Below are 17,880 nucleotides of genomic sequence, written 5' to 3' on the forward strand. Positions count from 1 at the left end.
CACACACACACACGTACACACACACAATTCCGCATTTATATAAGCTCCAGTTCTTACAAGTATGTTTTTTATGTAGTTTGAGTTAACATGGATTGCCTCTTCATTTGTATCCTCTTTAGTTTTTAATCATCAAAATTCTTTGTTTTTCTAGCACACAATTCTATTATGTTATTTTAGGTTTATTCTTACATTATTTTGCTGTTAATGCTATTTCATATTAAAATTTTTTCTTAATCTTTTTTTTATTTGTCCATACACAAAAATGCAGTTTATTGTTTCCTGTTGATTTCCTATTCTGCTATTAACAGAATTTGTGATTACTTCTTATAGTTTTGGAGTAGACTCTGTAGATTATTTTTTGCATGTGCAATAATATATGTTATAATACATCTTCCCTCACTGGAATAGAGGATTTTTCCGTAGGCTGTTGAAAGAAATTTTACTCTGATAGCTACATAAGACTAAAATGCTTTTTGTTCCTCATCTTGGTGGGAGAATTTTCACTAGTCTTTCACTAGTGAATGTCTTAACAGCTGGAAGTTTTGCATATATGGTGTTAGCATGTTCAGTTGATTCCCTATTTTTAGTCTCTTGATAGTTTTAGCACTAGAAAGCATAAACCCGTGTTCAATGCCTTTTCCATACCAACTGATATGGCCCATCATAATTTTTTCATTCTGTTATCATAGTATATTATGTTGACTGTTCTTATATGTTGAATTGTTATTGTCAAATGTTGAAATGCTGCAGTTGACTATGTCCTTTGCACATGATTATATTCTATGCTGAGTTCAGACCAATAGATGGATCAAGTCACTCCAGTGAAATATCTTTAGTACTGTAATATAGTACAGTTGCTTTCATTGACTGGTTGTAACAAATGAGACCATCAACTCCAAGCTATGGCAAATATGACAAATCCAATAATGCATCCTAAGTGACAGTGGTTTATAATCCTTTGACTATACCATTCTCCTTACATTAGTAATTGGTGGCTGAGAATTTCGCATTAGTACTGACCAGGGATATTGATGTACAATTTCTCATAGTACTTGCCTGCTTTAGGCTCAGGTAGCGTCTTATCTAGCAGATCCTGTTATGAGGTATTTTCAATGGGAAGGACTGATAAATTCCTGAATGTACTTCTATTCTCCTGATGCTCCTCACTCTTCTCCACTCAGCTCTTGTTCCTCAGCTCTTATCTTGATGCCTCTTTCCCAGGGAGATCATCACTTGTCTTTGTTTTTTTTGTTTTTTGTTTTTTGTTTTTTTTAGCATGGTTTCTCAGACTCTCATTCAGCAACAGCACCAGGTATAGTGACACTTTCTAACTCTGGAATTACTTGGTCAAATTTGATTCTCTCTGCTACCAGAAGATTGAGGTGGCTGAAGGAAATAATGGTGTTTTCTAGTCTGTCACTGTAGCCTTCTGTCCTCCGTGCCAGGCACATATCTGACTCTTGGTAAAGCCTAGTTGATTGACTGGATTGTGAGATTGTAAATGGATGTTTATCCTCTGTTCCCCAGCTCTTCCTATAATTCACGATGATTAATTCTCAATTCCTTTCCACCTTGCTTCTGGTGGTCTTTCTCTCTCCCCTCGCTCCTCAGACCTCTCTTTGTTGCTTCTGCTGACGTTGCCCTTTGAACATGGCTACCTTACATGGTAAGCTCAGACCAAGAGATGGATCAGACCCCTCCAGACAAAGATCTTTGGTACTGCAGTAGAGCACAATTGCTCTTGTCCACTGTTCCTAATGAATGAGACCATCAACTCCAAGCTATGACAAAGCATAGGGACACACAAAAAGAGTCACAAAAAAAATGGGCTTTGAGGTTTGGAATTTACATTTAACAACACTGAGTAGATTTCAAAGAAGCAATACATTTGTTCTACTGCTGTGATCAGGAAGTAAAGGCAACTGTGTGACTTGGTTATTTACTAATAATTATCCAGGCAGTGAAAAGAAGGGAACGCAGCCAAAGCTGGAATTAATGAAAAGATACTTGGTCACTTTTGTGTGGTTGGGATAATGTGCTTGCTTTTGTTTACTGGGAACTGATTGCAGTGCATTTTCAGTTGCTGTTTTGTTCTATCAAAGTCAGAGTGTTGTGTGTGCATTTGTCTTTTCCTGAAACTATGTTGAGAAGGCAAACACCATATTCTAGCTGCCAGTTCCATGCCAACCTTTAATAGTATGAAGGTATTGTAATAGCGCCTGGATTTTAGAAGCAGCTACCCTTCTTAGAGTGAGGCACGTTAGTGAGGAACAGGGTGTTCTGAAGGCTTTCCACACCACGTCTGTTCCCTAAGTCTAAGTGTACAAGCAGATTTCTAGGCGGGAGGGATTGAGATGTGCAGATAGCAGAATTCTAAGAAAGAATATTTTGTTTTCCATTTTTCATTTTGTTCTTGTTTCAAAGTCGCGTTGTGTCACTGAATTGTGAGCTTAGATAAATAGCATTCCTTACTTACTGACAAATGCCTGGCATTCCTTAGCCTGTACTCACTCTCATAACCACACAGAAGAGCAAAGTACAGCAGCTTTCAAAAATCCCTTTGAAAACCCATGACCTCTCTGCATAGTTTGAATAATTTTGCCAAGTCAATCTATCCTTTCGCAACAAAGGAAGTCAACAACTGGATTTGGGGAAAGAGCAAATCTGCCAATGAAACTGGCATGGCACATGCAAAGACTGAAGAGAAGGAGCCAAGCGGAAGCTGCAGGCTGAAGACAGTAACAAGCACAGGCCGTGCCCTCTGTGCAGTTGGGATTTTATATTAATGCAGTGATTTTTTTTTTTTTTTGATAACAGGAGCTGCATGCCTAACAGGAACAGAAAGCACTGTGATTTACCCAAATTCTTCTGGGATCATTGAAGCCCAAAGATAGTGGGTTCCAGGAAGTCATTTTTTACTTCCTTCTGTGAAAGAGCTTTGATCTTATCTAAGACTTTGTAAAGGCAGTAATTTGTCTCCAGGTCAAACCATGACTTAACACCTTGACTAAAGCAAGGATTTCACAGTTTAATTAAAGCAACTAAGCTACAGATATGTAAATATTATCATATGTTTCATCAGAAAGAGCCCGAGTGATAGAGAGATAGGGAGAGAGAATAAGAGAGAGAAAGAGAATTAGAAATGTGTATCTGAGAACAAAAATCCCTCAATGATAACACGACTCAGAACTTAAGGACAGTCTAATCTTCAGTACAGCTGTATCTCTTTTGCTTCGCACTAGTAAGTTCTTTTCGTCATTTCCCCAAAGATGTACTGCTTTCTCATACTTCTTTGCTAGTAAATAATTAGCTTCTAACTTACAAAGATAAGCTAAAACTATTAGGAAGACCTATCCATTTTACATTAAAAAAAAATGTTCTATAGAGCTTTTAGATCGCATGGATGAGAAATTCCTTCTGCCTGTGCCTAGTGTTCATATACCCTTACTTCCTGACTTCTCACATACCTTTTTCATGAATAATCTCTCTCTCTCTCTCTCTCTCTCTCTCTCTCTCTCTCTCTTTCACACACACACACACACACACACACACACAACCATCCTTTCCTCATTTGAAAATAAATGTGTTTCAATACAAATAGTCCATACTAGTCAGTTTTCTATTTAGGGAAAGAGAATGCAGATATCCTCCTAACAAATAAATATCCTGAACAGTTGGAGGACCTTATTTCTGCTCTTATTTGAATCCTCTTAACTTGTGAGTGTCCATGGTATTTTCCTGATTGATGATTATACCCAGAAAACAATCTTTACCCAGAACAACAACCAGTTGCAATTGTTTCCTAAGTCTGGGTTAAAGTTGCACGATGAATTGTCACAAAACTCAGTAGCTTAAAGGGCAATGTAATTTGTTATCTGTCTTGATCTTTATTAGAAAATTTGTCAGCTTTTCTCAATTCTTTGGTGTTTGGAGACCAGGAGAAATAATCAAAGCTCATAGGTTAAAATCATTTCAAGTCTTATTCACCCCTATGCCAGGAATTTGGTAATGGGTGATGAGTATAAACTGAAGATTCAAGTGTCATATCTTAAATAGAACATTTCTGTGTGGCCTTCCCATGACTTTGCAATGTGAAATTGGATTTGGAAAGCAGGTATCCTAAGACAGATCTAAGAGAAAGTTCTCATGGCCTAGTGTTTGAAAAGATATAAAGTTATTAAGGCCATAACCTAGACAACAGTCTCCTCTCAAGTCCCTGGGATTTCTTTCCTTCACAGATGTGTTGCTTTATACAACAGAAGTTTGAAATTTTAGTAATGTCATATGCTTAGAAAAGTCAGTCGTCATAGCCTGGTTTATTTATAACACAATAGCACAGTGTGGGTAATTTACAAATAGCAGAAGTATTTTCTCAGAGTCCAGGAAGCAGGGAAGTTCAACAGTATAGCAAAAGCAGATTCAGAGTCTAAAGAGGACTTGTTCTGCATCCTCAGATACTAAAAGAAACATATGCTATAACCTCACACCAGAAATACCTCATACTAACTCCCTATGCCCTTGTATTAGGGCATCTCCCACAGCCTCCCTTCTGGGGCATAGGGTTCAACATCTAACTCTGCAAAGGTCACAAATATTGGAACCAAAGCCAAAGTTATGAAAGAACCTTTTGAGATGATTACAACTGATCATAAACCTGATGATATTGATTTCTATTCATAACAAATGTAGCCTCAAACTGTACACATTCTTTTACTTACTATGTCATGGCAATTAGTTGTGGATGCCAAACACTGATGTAGTATCATACTTTTCCTCATTTCTAAAAAAAAAAATTACACATTTCTTCAGATCTGAAATGTTGTAAGCCCCCTTATATTAACCTACTATAATCTTAATAGAGATTGTGTGTGTGTGTGTGTTTGTAAGCTTATGTATATTCATGTGAAATTGCATAAGGTATTATGTAAACATGTCAGACATGTATGCAGGCTAGAGGCGAAATTCGCATGTATTCCTTAATAACTCTCTACCTTATTTTTTGAGACAACATTTCTCCCTGATAATTGAACTCACTAGTTTACTGAGTTTGGCTATTCTATTAGCTCCAGGGGTCTTTCTGTCTCTTCACTGCATCTGGGGTACAGAAGACCAGTGCTATGTCCAGATTACTCTGTAGGTGCTGAGGATCCGAACTCTGGTTTTCATGCCTCCATGGTGATCAGTTTAGCCACTCATTCATCTGCTTAGTTTAAAGGTAGGTTTTTATATTGACCTTCTGGAACTGTACTTTTGCTCACTGTGGGCTCACTATATTAATTCACATTCAGTAGAAAGTCCTCAATATTTTAAGTACTTGAATAGTTGTCTTCTGGATATTTCCATTGTCTTTTAATAAAGAGATCCTAGAAGTTAGGTATAAAAAAAAAAACCTGTCAAGGGCATCTACATTCATAAAGGAAACTTTACTAAAGCTCAAAGCACACATTGCACTGCACACAATAATAGTGGGAGACTTCAACACCCCACTCTCTGCAAAGGATAGATCATGGACACAGAAACTAAACAAAGACACAGTGAGACCAGCAGAAGTTATGAAACAAATGGATTTAACAGATATCTATAGAACTTTTTATCCTAAAACAAAACAATATACCTTCTTCTCAGCACCTCATGGTACCTTCTCCAAAATTGACCATATAATCGGTCACAAATCAGGCCACAACAGATACAAGAAGATTGAATTAATTCCTTGCATCCTATCAGATCATCATGGACTAAGGCTGCTCCTCAATAACAACATAAACAATAAAAAGCCCACATGCATGTTGAAGCTTAACAACATTCTACTCAATGATAACTTGGTCAAGGAAGAAAGAAAGAAAGAAATTAAAGACTTTTTAGAATTTAATGAAAATGAAGCCACAACATATCCAAACTTATAGGACACAGTGAAAACAGTCCTAAGAGGAAAACTCATAGTTCTAAGTGCATCTAAAAAGAAACTAGAGAGAGCATACACCAGCAATTTGACAGCACATCTGAAAGCTCAAGAACAAAAGAAGCAAATTCACCCAAGAGGAGTCAAAGGCAGAAAATAATCAAACTCAGGGCTGAAATCAACCAACTGGAAACAAAAAGAACTATACAAAGAATCATCCAAACCAGGAGCTGGTTCTTTGAGAAAATCAACAAAATAGATAAACCCTTAGCTAGATTAACTAGAGGGTACAGAGACAGTATCTTAATTAACAAGATCAGAAATGAAAAGGGAGACATAACAACAGACACTGAGGAAATCCAAAAAATCATGAGATCCTACAACAAAAGCCTATACTCAACAAAACGGGAAAACCTGGATGAAACAGACAATTTTCTAGACAGATACCAAGTACCAAAGTTAAAATCAAGATCAGATAAATGATCTAAACAGTCCCATATCCCCTAATGAAATAGAAACAGTCATTAATAGTCTCCCAACCAAAAAAATCCAGGACCAGATGGGTTTAGTGCAGTTTTATCAAACCATCAAAGAAGACCTAATACCAATACTCCTCAACCTATTCTATAAAGTAGAAACAGAAGGTATTCTACCCAATTCATTCTATGAAGCCACAATTGCTCTGATACCTAAACTACACAAAGACCTAACAAAGAAAGAAAACTTCAGACCAATTTCCCTTATGAATATCGATTTAAAAATACTCAATAAAAATTCTTGCAAACCAAATTGAAGAACACATCAAAAAGATCCTCCGTCATGATCAGGTAGGCTTCATCTCACAGATACAGGGATGGTTCAATATATGGACATCCATCAACCTAATTCACTATATAAACAAACTCAAAGGGGAAAAAAAAACATGTGATCATCTCATTAGATGCTGAGAAAGCATTTGACAAAACCAACACCCCTTCATGATAAAAGTCTTGGAAAGACCAGGAGTTCAAGACTCATACCTAAACAGAGTAAAAGTAATATACAGCAAACCAGTAGCCAACATCAAACTAAATGGAGAGAAACTTGAAACAGTCCCACTAAAATCAGAGACTAGACAAGGCTTCCCACTCTCTCCCTACCTATTCAATATTGTACTTGAAGTCCTAGCCAGAGCAATAAGTCAACAAAAGGAGATCAAAGGGATACAAATTGGAAAGGAAGAAGTCAAATTATCACTATTTGCTGATGATATGATAGTATACTTAAGTGACCCCAAAAATTCCACCAGAGAGCTCCTAAACCTGATAAATAACTTCAGCAAAGTAGCTGGATATAAATTAACTTAAGCAAATCAGTGGCCTTCCTACAAAGGATAAAGAAATTAGGGAAACAACACCCTTCACAATAGTCACAAATAATCGAAAATATCTTGGTGTAGCTCTACCTAAGCAAGTAAAAGATCTGTATGACAGGAACTTCAAATATCTGAAGAAGGAAATCTAAGAAGATCTCAGAAGATTGAAGGATCTCCCATGCTTATGGATTGGCAGGATTAATATAGTAAAAATGGCCATCCTGCTGAAAGCAATTACAGATTCAATGCAATCCCCATTAAAATTCCAAATTAATTCTTCACAGACTTGGAAAGAGAAATTTGCAAATTCATCTGGAATAACAAAAAACCTAGGATAACGAAAACTATTCTCAATAATAAAAGAACCTCTGTTGGAATAACCATCCCTGACTTTAAGCTATACTACAGAGCAATTGTGATAAAAACTGCATGGTATTTGTACAGTGACAGGCAAGTGGATCAATGGAATAGAATTGACGACCCAGAAATGGATCCCCACACCTATGGTCACTTGATCTTTGAAAATGGAGCTAAAACAATCCAGTGTAAAAAGACAGCATTTTCAACAAATACTGCTGGTTCAATTGGTGGTTAGCATGTAGAAGAATGCAAATCGATCCATTCCTATCTCCTTGTACAAAGTTCAAGTCCAAGTGGATCAAGGACCTCCACATAAAACCAAATACTCTGACACTAATAGAAAAAAAGTGGGGAAAGCCTTGAGCTCATGGGCACAGGAGAAAATTTCCTGAACAGAACACCAATAGCTTATGCTCTAAGATCAAGAATTGACAAATGGGACCTCATAAAATTACAAAGCTTCTGTAAGGCAAAGGACACTGTCAATAGGACAAAATATTAACCAATAGATTGGGAAAAGATCTTTACCAATCCTATATCTGATACAGGGCTAATATTCAATATATACAAAGAACTCAAGAAGTTAGACTCCAGAGAATCAAATAACCCTATTAAAAATGGGGTACAGAGCTAAACAAAGAATTCTCAAGTAAGGAATACAGAATGGCTAAGAAGCACCTAAAGAAATGTTCAACATCCTTAGTCATCAGGGAAATGCAAATCAAAACAACCCTGAGATTCTGCCTCATATCAGTCAAGAATGGCTAAGATCAAATCCTCAGATGACAGCAGATGCTGGCAAGGATGTGGAGAAAGAGGAACACTCCTTCATTGCTGGTGGGATTGCAACCTGGTACAACCACTCTGGAAATCAGTTTTTCAGTTCCTCAGGAAATTGGACATAGTACTACCAGAGGTCCCAGCTATACCACTCCTGGCATATGCCCAGAAGATGCTCCAACATGTAATAAGGACACATGCTACACTATGTTCATAGAAGCCTTATTTATAATAGCCAGAAACTGGAAACAACACAGATGTCCCTCAACAGATGAATGGATACAGAAAATGAGGTACGTTTACACAATGGAGTACTACTCAACTATTAAAAACAATGAATTTATGAAATTCTTAGAGAAATGGATGGATCTGGAGAATATCATTCTGAGTGAAGTAACCCAATCACAAAAGAACATACATGGTATGCACTCTCTGATAAGTGGTTATTAGCCCAGAATCTCACAATACCCAAAATACAATCCACAAACTACAAGAAACTCAAGAAGAAGGAAGACCAAAGTGTGTATACTCCATTCCTTCTTAGAACAAAATACCCATGGAAGGATTTGCAGAGAAAAACTATGGAGCAGAGACTGAAGCAAGCACAATCCAGAGACTGTTCCACCTGGGAATCCTTCCTATATTCAGTCATCAAATCCAGACCCTATTGTGGATGCCAGCTGGTTGACAGGAGCCTGATATAGCTGTCTCCTGAGAGGCTGTGACAGTACCCAACTAGTACAGAAGTAGAGGCTCACAGCCATCCATTGGACTGAGCACAGGGTCCCCAATGAAAGAACTAGAGAAAGGACCCAAGGAGCTGAAGGGTTTGCAGCCCCTTGGAACGAACAACAATATGAACTAACTAGTACCCTCAGGGCTCCCAGGGACTAAAACACCAAACAAAGAGTACACATGGTGGGACTAATGACTCCAACAGCATATGTAGCAGAAGATGGCCTAGTTGGTCATCAATGGGAGGAGAGGCCCTTGGTCCTGTGAAGGTTCTATGCCCTAGTGTAGGGAAATGGCAGGGCCAGGAAGAGGGAGAGGGTGGGTTGGTGAGCAGGGGGATAGGTGAGGGAACAGTGTTTTTGTCTTTTCAGATGGGAAAACGGGAAAGGAGATATCATTTGAAGTGTAAATAAAGGAAATTTCTAATAAAAAAAAATTTAAAAAAACCCTGTATTTCCAGAACCTGGAAAATTGAAATGGAAAGATAATCAGTTTGAAGACATCTTGGGCTACATGATAAGTTCCAAGCTAACCTGGGTTAACTTGCTTCTAGAATAGCATCAAATAATCTTGGAATTTTATTCATTATCCATATAAATTTGCACTGACCATTTTGTTTGAAAATGTTTGATGATCTTTCTCTCCAGAGTGAGAATTATAGAAAAATAAAGCAAAAGCTAATAATTAGTATTCCAAATAATAAATGGCTGTTTATCTAAAGTGGGAGTTGACTAATAAGTAAAAGTTAATGAAAACAAACACATATTAAAATATCTGCTATTGTATCCATATGGAGAAAGCATAGACTTTCTTCAAAAAATCTAAAAACCTAAACTATATATGATCAGCTAATCCTATTTCTGGGCATTTTCACAGAAGAAATAAAATCAGTATGTTAAAGAAATGTCTGAACACCCAAGTTCAGTACAGTACTATTCACAGTGGTCAAGGAACACAACAACAGGTAAACAGCATATTAGTTTTAGATCCCTGTGAGAAAAGTCTACAGAGGACTGTTTCCATCAATGTTAATCTGGTGACAAATCTGGGTATCATTACAGAAAGGCATGAGGGAAGAAAGCTATTGTCCTCAAAGTAGCCAGGAAGGAAAAGACAGGATGATAGGCATTTTGTGTCCCCTTCATAAACGTGCCCTCAGGGACCTACTATCTATCTCTAATAATAGTCGATTCAGTGATGTACTCACCCATGGACTAATGTATTGGCAGGGTTAGTTAGTATCCTCAAATCACTTAACAATAGTACTACCAGATAGGGTCCAAGCTCAAATACAGGAGCCTTTTGGAGAAATACTCTCTATCTGGATCATAACAAAAGGCAAGACAAGTAAAGTCTACTTGTGGTGGACTTGCCGTAAGCTCAGCCCTCATAATGCTGAGGTGTAAAGCCAGGCAGGGTACTGTATTCTTGTGCAGGGGCCATGCTAATCTTCTCTGTATTGTTCCAATTTTAGTATATGTGCAGCCGAAGTGAGCACTGTATTCTTGATATATGAACAAATATCCATTCATCTGAGTTGAACCACTAATGATAGATCAAAGAAATTATATTACTACAATCTAGCTTAGTGAATAAATCATTTACCAGAATATTAATGGTGAGTTATTTACAGGAGTGTAAACTTATCACAGGCACTTCCAGTACTCCCACCCCAGCATAGAATATAACACAGGAAAGCTGTATTCTGGAGCTCCCTATATGACTCATGGGCAGTTTTCCCGATGCTTAGCAATTGTGACTGCTTATATAACCTTGGGGAGGGTGTGTTTTATAATTCGTATAATCAGGAATTTCCTGAGAATTTTGAGCATTTGCTGATATTTGCTTGGTGCGCATTCTGATCCTTGTGCCCACCTTCAAGAAGGAGTGTTTCAATCCAGAAGAAACACATATAGAACACTGAACTAGATAAAAATTTTCAGGCTATCCTAGGCTTTATAGTGAGATCTAGACTTTAAAAATTTGGTACATATCCAAAATGGAATACTATTTAGCCTTAAAACATGGAAATTCTGTTGTTCATCATATAAATTGATCTAGAAGACACTCAGCTAAGGGAAATAATCTAAGAACTAACAGAGACATACTTCTCAGTGTTGATTCTAAAAATGTGCCTGAATTGGAAGTAGAATTATGTTTGCCAAAGCCTAGTAACTTGCAATAAGGAGAAATGTGCCATTGCAGAGATCCTTTATTTGGGATTAGTAAGGTTATGGTGATTGGTTGCATACCAGTGAAAGCACAGTCAATAGTGATGCTACCTAATCTCTGTGAGTTCATGTGTGCTCTGGTCATGGTGATAGATACAGAGGGCCTTTTTTTTAAAATGCCCTACATCTCCTCTGAGTCCTACACTCATTACAACTCCTCTTCTTCAGGGTTCCCTGAGTTACAAGTGGAGGGATTTAACAGAGACTTCTCAATAATGCAATGTCTGTTTTAAATTGCTTAAATAGTAGGCATTAATGCTTGTAGTACAAAATAAACGCATCGAAGGTGATAGACATGCTTATTTCCTAGGTATTCTCCTTCTGTAGTATATGCAACTGTCTAAACACCACTTCACATTTCAAACGAGTAAATATCTTTTGTTTTTCCCCTTGAATTGAAAATAGATGCTGTCTCACATAATATATCCTGATTATGATTTTTGCTTCCCTATACTCCTCCCAATTCTCCCCACCACCTCTCTCATCTGGATCCATTCTCTTTCTGTCTCTCATTAGAAAAGAACAAGCTTCTCAGAGATAACAACCAAACTTAGCCAAGTAAAATGTAAGGGAAAGCAAAGCTGTCACACTGAATGTGCAAAAGGCAAACTAACAGAAAGAAAAGAGCCCAGGAGATGGCGCAGGAATCAGAGCCTACTCATTTGCACACTCAGAAATCCCACCAAACTATTAAACTGGAAGCCCTAGTATGAGCATAGGGTACTTGGTGCAAACCTGTGCTAGTTAGTCTCTGTGAGTTCATGTGTGCATGCTGATCATATTGGCTTAGAGAGCCTTGTTTTGTATCACTTTATTTCTTTTGTTTTGCTTTTGATATTCTTGATCCTTTCTGGATCTTATATACTCTCGGTCTTTCCAACTCTGCTTCACATGTTTCCTTGAGCTCTGAGGGGAGGGATTTGATGGAGACATCCCATTTAGGACTAAGCATTCCAAATTCTCTCACTCTCTGAATGTCTGGCTGTGGCTGTGGGCCTCTGCATTGGTTCCCATCTGCAGCAGGAAGAAGCTTCTCCAATGATGGCTGAGTAAGGCGCTGATATTTATAAATATAGAGAGAATAACTTTGAATGAGAAGAGGTTGTTTTTCCTTTAGTACTTGTAAGCAGCCTGAACTTTTTACCAGGCTGATCATCTGGAGCAGACAACCCACTCATCTCTGACAATGATTCTTGTCGCTCCCTGAATCTCCAATGATGAGAAGCTGGAAAAATACTTAGTTCTGACATATTCTACAAGCCCCAACATCTTTAAAAACATGTTTGAAAACAAACCTGGAACAGGAAATTTCTTAATTATATCAAATCCTAGTTTTTAATGAAGTCAACCTAATGGAGAAATTATAAAATTTACTGGAACTTTGATGCTTGAGTTAAATATCAGCAAGAGTTAAAAGACTTCAATATAGCCAGGCAGTGGTGGTGCATGTCTTTAATCCCACTCATTCATCAGAGAAAGTCAAAAGAGTCTGAGTTTCAGCATGTGTTCTCAGGTGGCAAGAGCTTGGCATTAGACTCAGGTCCTTATCATCAACAAGTGATCCATTTCCTGAAATTTCCTACAAGTTGCATGTGAAGAGGGACGAGCACGACGCTTGCTTATTTTTACCATGTTGTTGGCACCATTTTACTTCAGGTAACAAAAGATTTTCCTAGTTGAGGAAACAGAGTGACTTTAACCTGGTGTCTAACCACGTCAAGAAAGCAACACACTCTAGAAAGAGAGCTCAGGGATGGTTACCTGGACTCTATGAAGGTCATCTACACCTGGCTCAGGATCATCTGTGATCATTAAATTCTTCAGGTCAATAACCTTTTAGTAGCTTAAGTCGTATTAAGATCTGGCAAAGTCAATACACAAAATAGATTTATTTGACTAAGATACAGAATGCTCTCAATCCAAATGTGTCCATTGATTATTAAAATACTAACAAATTTTTAAAATGTACAGTGTAGTCCCAAGGTCCCTAAGTTCTTCTAGGGAAAAGACCTTTTGTACCATTTAAATATAGAAGATTGTTTTGTTCCACAGGATTTTAGAATACATTAAAGGATATTACAATCACTGGGTCACAAAGGCATGTTTTCTTTCAAGAAGATTAATTAAAAACAAAACACAACACTACAGCTTTATAGAGCACATACTCCAATGTCCGAGTCTGGCTCTGCTGGGCAAGACAGTTTTTCACTTCAAAGAAAGCCAGCATGGATAAAAGCATGCATTAAAGAAAGGATCACCTACATTAACGTTAAAGGTCTCGTGTGAAGCATCAAGTAGTAGTGATTCTAGAAATTCTAGTAGTGATTTTCCTGGTTGAAATTTGTGCTTACATAAAAAATTGTACTTCTATACCCCAGATTGAACTAGTTTACTACCTAGACCCCTAGTTTAACTAAACTTTTGAGTTAAATATAAAACAACTAGAGGTTTCAGATAATGAACAGTACTAGGAATATTCTACCCCAAAGCACTTATTCTACACCAGATCTGAAGCAATGAATTCCTGAGAGGTTTGCAGGCAAACACAGCACTGTAGATTTCTCTTGTGCTGTGTTGTGTGGGATGTGTCCTCTATTTCAGTGTGGTTTGATTTGATTCTTCTTGCATCATACCAAAAAGTTACCCGGACTGAAAGCATATCAAACCCTCCCTTTGAGTGTGATGAGTGACAACTCAGGTCTTTCTTAGGCCTCTTTTCACCCTTCTCCTGGCAGGCACAGTTCAGAGAACAATGGGAAACCTGGACAAGGCTTCTACACAGAATGCCACCATTTTTGGTTGTGTTTGTATAATTTTATTTGCCCTCTTTAGTGTCTACAGTTGCTTTCCCATCACTCTAGGATGAAAGCCTAGAATTATAGCTGGGTCATTCACCTACTGTTACAGCAGAGGCTGCCTGGCACATTTGGAGTACACTGTGCTGGACTCTGTTTACTCATGCTCATCTCATCCAGGTATGACCTCTAGTACCTGCCTGGTTTCACCTGCAGAAGCCTTGTGGTAGCTACTTTGTATTTTGCCCAGTTTATATAGCTGTTAAATGTAGGAAGTTCCATTTCTTTATTGCTAGTCCAAAGTCACTATTAACTTAAGTCTTGTTTTTATTTGATCCTTTTGTGTGTACTCAGCAAAAGAGAGGACATGACTAGTCTCCCTTCAGCTTGACATCAGAAACAAGAGGTATCTGTATTGAAGGAGATTTAATTGAGAAAATGTCTCATAATATCTGGCTATAAAGCATTTTCTTACTTAGTTATTGATGGGGAGGGCCCCAGCAATTGTGGGTGTTTCCATCCTTGGGCTGGGAGTCCTGGTCTCATTAAGAAAACAGGCTGAGCAAGCCATGGAGAGCAAGCCAGTAAGGAGTAACACCCCCGTGCCCCCCACCCCCACACACACCATGGCCTTTGCCCAAGCTCCTGGCTCCAGGTTTCTGCCCTGTGTGAGTTCCTGCCCTGACTTCCTTCAATGATCAACTGCAGTATGGAAGTATAAGCCAAATGACCTTTCCTCCAAATAACATTACAGTAGTCATGCTGTTTGATCACAGAAATAGAAACCCTAACTAAGGGATTAAGTACAAGAGGACTACGAATTTCTGCCTGCCTTTCTCAGAGTCTGTTTGCATGAGTTCTCCAATGTTTCTCTACTCTGAAATCTTGTGGCTTTGTTTCTTCCTTCCTTCCTTCCTTCCTTCCTTCCTTCCTTCCTTCCTTCCTTCCTTCCTTTCTTCCTTCCTCCCTTCCTTTATTTTTTCCTTCCTTCCCTCATTCTTTCCTTCCTTCCTTCCTTCCTTCCTCCCTTTTTTTCTTTCCTGATTCCAAATCCAAAGTTGTGAGTATGAGTTAATGAAGAATTCTTTCTTTGTACATGAACCATGCTCAGATTGGGCTACAATGGAAAGGGAGAGGCAGTGGGGGCGGGGGGAAAAAGCAGCTGGGCTGGATTTGCAAACATTCCCCACAAAGTTCTCATCAGATATTTTTAGAATCCTGAGAGATTCAGATTCTATTCTTTCTTTCACACTGTATACCTAAATACTCAAAATTAATCACATTATATAAAATATCAAATACAGATATGTCATTCTTTATCTGCCTGACTGGTGAAGCAAAACAAAGCAAAGATGAATAGGTTTCACATGTCTCAGTTCCTCTGGGAAAGATGGAAGTGTTACAGCTCTTAGAAGAGAAGTGAGGAGGTGTGGGCAGCCTGCACAGGGCAGGTACTTGAAGTCTCCTTATGATAGCACCTGCAGCATCTGGCAGAGGGGTGAACCTGACCAGCTAGGTGGGTCCAAGCTTTAGCAGTGATGGAATGCTTCAGAAGAGAGAACTCTTCCCAAAGTGTTACAGCTCAGTAAACCAGCCATGCTCAGACAGTCCTCTATGAAATAACTTGTGTACATTATTCCATGTGGAGAGGGACCCTAAACATTGAGGAGTAGTATGGGATTTAGGGGTAGGCGATTCCTACTGGCTCAGTTTGAGATGTCAGTGATGTTCTGATGTATGGGGAAGGACTACAGATGTTTTCCCTAAAGGACTGATCACCATGGTCCTCTCAGTGGGGTGTCATGGTTACATATTTTAGAGCAGGTACAGAAATGGGTAGGAAGTGGCTCAACTCCTGCCTATCTCAAGTCTCTGAGATTTCCAGTATTTTAACCCAATCAGGCTTATCAGTTCTCTGATCTGGTAGCACCACCCACTTGTCCCATAGAAATATCTCATTATTTTCATAAGCAATTATTTTCTACACAGAGTTTTATAGATCTACTAAAATTAACATAGTAAGTATGATGTAATTTCTAGTTAATGCTCAAATTTTTTCAATCTTTCAAAAATGGTCCAAAATCAAGATCCTAATGAGTGTCATACATACCTTCTATGTTACCTTTGTGACAAGTCCCTACTGAAGGAGCTAGGTCTATAAAATATACGTATCTTAGATATGACTATCACTTTTTTGTGATTCTATTTAATGTGTGTGTGTGTGTGTGTGTGTGTGTGTGTGTTAAGCCACTGCCATTGCCCTGACAAAGGGCATCAGAAAAATATTCTCCCAGTTCTGAAGGATAAAATTCCAAGATTAAGGTGCCGGTGGGCTGGTTTGTAGTTATGTCTCAACCTCGCAGAAAGCCTTTCTGTATTTCACTTTTCATTTTTCCAACTCATGCCTGTTATTTCTTCCTCCCCTTGCACAAATCAGTCTTACTAAAGCTTCTAATATTTAGGAGTTGATTTAAATGTCACCTTTTTAGAAAGGACATTTTTAGCCCAATGGAAAACCTCCATTCTCTGAGTTTGAATCTTTTGTTCCTTTTCAGACTTTCCAAGTTGTGGTTGATGTCTGAAATTACTCTATTGACTATTCGTTTAAAGGCCAGTTGCTTTCTCTCTGTGAGGATCTGAATTCCCTTATAAGAGCACTTCTCTGTGTGTTTTGGGTTACTCTTCCTTCTTGGTCAGTGACATAATTAGACCCTGTAATAGTGACCGTTGAAAATAGGCAACACTTAGTATTTGGTGTGCTTTTTAAAGAAATTTTTTGCTTTTTGCTTGTAAGCTTCTTTACATTATAGTACCTAATTCATGTTTGCATTCATTGTATAATTGTTACCACTGAATTGAAACTTGATACCTCATAAAGATGATGATGATGACGATGATGACAGTGACAGCTAGGATTTATAGGACACAATTATTCATAATAATCCTATGACAGTTTCTACTACTACTTTCTTCCCCTTACAGATGTGAATACTGTATCAAAGAGTAAATAAGTTATTTTCCAAAGTCATAGTTTAGTAAAGATTTGTTAATAGTATATTGAAAGCTATAAAGACTTGGAAATTAGATATACTGAAATTGGATCATTTGTATAAAATATTTGTAAAAACAACATAAAAGTTGGAAAGCATGGGATTTTTTTTTTTTGTAAAGTGAATGCCATATAGTCATTTGAGATCCCTAGCACCCAGGCAAAAAGCTGGGCACAGCAGTTCATGCCTGCGATCTGAGTGATGAGAAGGTGAGGTGGAGATCCAGCTAAGCCAGCCAATCAGTGAGTGACAGGTTGCATGAGGGACCATCTCTCAAAACATCAGATGGAGTGAGATTCAGTGATATCCACCTCTAGTTTCCATACACACATGCAGGCATTGCAATACACAGTATGAGTATGTACCTACATACCACACTAACAAAATGAGCTTGAAAGAAATTGGCTAGTAACACTGTACATTACTCCCTGTGGTGTCTTGACAGCTGTTTCAAGTCGCTTATCATTCCTATAAATGCACTTAAGACATATGTGAAGTAGAGAGCAGTGAGCGCATTAGCTTATATTGTCACAGAACTCCCTGAGTGCTAGATACTCAGGGAGCGCACTAGCTTATATTGTCACAGGACTCCCTGAGTGCTTAGATATTCAGTGAACACACTAGCTTATATTGTCACAGGACTCCCTGAGTGCTTAGATACTCAGTGAACACACTA

General features: G+C 38.2%; 1 protein-coding gene and 1 pseudogene across 2 annotated transcripts in view; one reads left to right on the forward strand and one right to left on the reverse strand.

Moving 5' to 3' along the window:
* LOC116103646 (retinal dehydrogenase 1) overlaps positions 1 to 17,880 on the forward strand; it is a 142,159-nt gene that overhangs the window by 27,010 nt on the left and 97,269 nt on the right. The window lies entirely within an intron of this gene.
* On the reverse strand, positions 10,553 to 10,626 carry LOC116104231 (annotated as a pseudogene).

Source organism: Mastomys coucha, unplaced genomic scaffold (assembly GCF_008632895.1).
Source record: "Mastomys coucha isolate ucsf_1 unplaced genomic scaffold, UCSF_Mcou_1 pScaffold21, whole genome shotgun sequence".
Taxonomy (NCBI): domain Eukaryota; kingdom Metazoa; phylum Chordata; class Mammalia; order Rodentia; family Muridae; genus Mastomys; species Mastomys coucha.